This window comes from Penaeus chinensis, chromosome 10 (assembly GCF_019202785.1).
Source record: "Penaeus chinensis breed Huanghai No. 1 chromosome 10, ASM1920278v2, whole genome shotgun sequence".
NCBI classification, from domain to species: Eukaryota; Metazoa; Arthropoda; class Malacostraca; order Decapoda; family Penaeidae; genus Penaeus; species Penaeus chinensis.
The window spans coordinates 35,456,440-35,459,436 of NC_061828.1; the positions used below are offsets into that span (position 1 = coordinate 35,456,440).

General features: G+C 31.0%; 1 protein-coding gene across 5 annotated transcripts in view; it reads left to right on the forward strand.

Moving 5' to 3' along the window:
- The first annotated feature begins 302 nt into the window (after window positions 1-302).
- LOC125029486 (E3 ubiquitin-protein ligase LRSAM1-like) overlaps window positions 303-2,997 on the forward strand; it is a 22,765-nt gene continuing 20,070 nt past the window's right edge. The window contains exon 1 of one of the 5 annotated variants that reach the window (XM_047619393.1): window positions 303-425. The gene's annotated coding sequence lies outside the window, so the exon portion shown is untranslated. The other 4 variants (XM_047619396.1, XM_047619391.1, XM_047619394.1 and 1 more) reach the window with 4 other exon arrangements.

The window sequence follows — 2,997 nt, forward strand, 5'->3', positions numbered from 1 at the left end:
GAGACATGCAATAATATGAATGGCTTGCATGCTCTCGTCGGTAAGGATGCCATGAAATGGCAGTTTATAACATGTGTAATGGGCAAGTAGATATATCCATACGTAAATACGTGTGTAAAGATAATAATCTTTATACTATGCTGAGAAAAGTAATCAGAGCGACACGAAAAATGCCACTAATATTGCATGCCCGAGACCCTCTCTTTCCTTAGCCTGGAGCATTGCAAAGGAAGCAGCGTTCCGGTAATCATAGTTTCAGTCTCCATGCTGGAAGGCCTTTCACACAGCCTTTCAAGTTTTCCGCGCACGATATTGATCTGAAAGAAGGAGTCGACTGCGCCTGGCTGCCGTGGTTGTTAGAGGCTGCCAGAATTACAATTCCTCCTGAAGGGGAAGACACGGCGACCACCAATGTGTGTAATGCCGTGAGTCCTCTAACGTGTGTGAAATCGGAGTCACTGACGGGGGGGATATTATCACGAGGGTATGGCAATGGCAGCGCTAACACCTTGTTACGCCACGTTACTGCCGAGCGACGGTGTCACGGGCCCCGGAGTGAGCTTGGGGGTGATGAATGGGCCCGTGGCAGCATTGGACTTTGAGCTGAGTTCGCAGGCCGCCGACGCAGTCAGAGGACCCGACGAGGGCTGGCACTCTGGGCTCCTCCTGCCCTTCCCTCCCCCGCCTCAGGGCCAAGGCACATATCATTGCGCGTGGCGAGTGGCACTGCACGTGGCTCTTTCTCTCGTGGGAGGTGCCTGGAAACAGTCGTGGAGATCCTGCCTCGCTGGGAGATAGATAAGCGTATGGAATTCACATTTTTACTACAATGGCAAATTAAGTCTGTAGGACCACAGCAAATAGGGGAGGAGCCTATGATTAGTGGGAGTTACTGTGACGTCATACGTTAAGCGCACCAGAAATACAGTGAACTGAAACAAGAAAAAATAACAGATGGTTGTCCTGTTGGAGAATGAAGTGGGGCTGATGTGGTATTACTTGCTATGATCAATGGTTGTCAATACCATAGACCTTTCTCAGCCACAGTGGAGTTATTGATACATTGGTGGGATAAGGTCCAATAACATATCAACATTAAAAGCCTTTGCTTCTGATATTGGAAGAATATCAAATGGATAATCATATGTTTACAGTTGTTTAAAATGCCATGTGTTTATTATTAAAAAAAAAAAAATAGTATCTGACTTATGATTCGGAAGACAGCCAAAGAAATTATCAAGAATATAAATAGTGTTAGTGAGAACAGTGAATGCAGAGATATATAATGGTTATAATCTATGTATCAGTGAAGAGGGAAGAAATTGGCTGCTTCTTCTTCTTTACACATAAAGATATTGATTGTGATAAGTGTTATAGAGAAAACATGATTTAGACATTTTTTGAATAACTTGTATCCATAAATCATAAAACTGATAATTTAGTGTGATATAGAATTCCGCATTTGACTAATCCTTTGAACGAAACTTGCTCATAGATTGTATTGTCTGCGATGGAATTCAATACATTATCTTTCTTGTTCGTCAGTTAGATTTAAAATTATAATAAAATAATGCTTTTTCAGTAAGGTCCTTTAAAAAATGTAAGGGTGACTTACTAATCCGTATAATTTTGATAGCCTGTTTAGTTAAAGTAAAGCAAAGAATTTGTTTGTTCATATTCATTATGATTAGACTAGTAAATCTTCTAATGACCGGTTCTTGGAAAACACGATAAGAAGTAAAACAGTTCTGTAAAACGCATCCTTATTTTGGATCAAAATCCCAGCGAAGATGTACTTTTATTCAATTTGTGGAGATAATCACATTCTCTAAGTAAATAAATCTGCCAAACAATAAAGTTTGTGTTATCAGGATCATAATAAGAAGCAATAATGAATATCATCACCATCATCTTCATGGTTTTTATGATAATGATTATTATTATTATTTATTGTGTATTTTCACCACACCAATGTTATCTTTTATTTCATTGAATATATTTTTTGTTCATATATTTTTTGTTTTTTTGTGTGATTATTTTGGTGTTAAATATGATTATGATAATTATGGTTGTTATAGTTATTGTTATTGTTATCATTATTATTATGATAGTTATGATTGTTATAGTTATGGTTATTATTATTATTGTTATCATTATTACAGTAATGATTATTATTATAGTTATTGTTATCATAATCATTATTATTCCAATAATTATGATTGTTCTAGTTATTGCTATTTGTTTTGCTATTATTATTATTATTATTATTATTATTATTATTATTATTATTATTATTATTATCATTATTATTGTAATTTCTATTGTTACTAGTATTTCACTAGTTACTGTGATTGTTACTATTACTATTATAACTGCTATTATTATTATTTGTTTTATCATGATTTTTGTTTTATTTTGATTATAATGATGATGATGGTCATGATCATGATTATTGTCAGTATTGGTATTAGTATTATTGTTGTATTTATTATTATATTTTTATTGTCATATTTATTATTATATTTTTATTGTTATATTTATTGTTATTACATATTCATTATTACTATATTTATTATTATCATTATTGTTATTATTAGTATTATTATTATTTTTATTATTATCATTATTGTTATTATTATTATTATTATTAATGTTATTGTAAACATTACTATGATTATTGATGTTGATATTATTATTATCTTTACTATCACATGATGATGATGATTATTGTTATTAGAATATTATAATTTTATTTATTGTTATTGTGATCATTTTTATTATTATTATTATTATTATCATTATTATTATTATTATTATTATTATTATTATTATTATTATTATTATTATTATTTTTATTATTATTGTTATTGTTGTTGTTATTATTGTTATTGTTATTATTAATATTATTGTTATTGTTAATATTATTGTAATTGTTTACATATATTATAATCATTATTGATATTAATTTTATTCTGTTTTATTATTATTATTATTCTG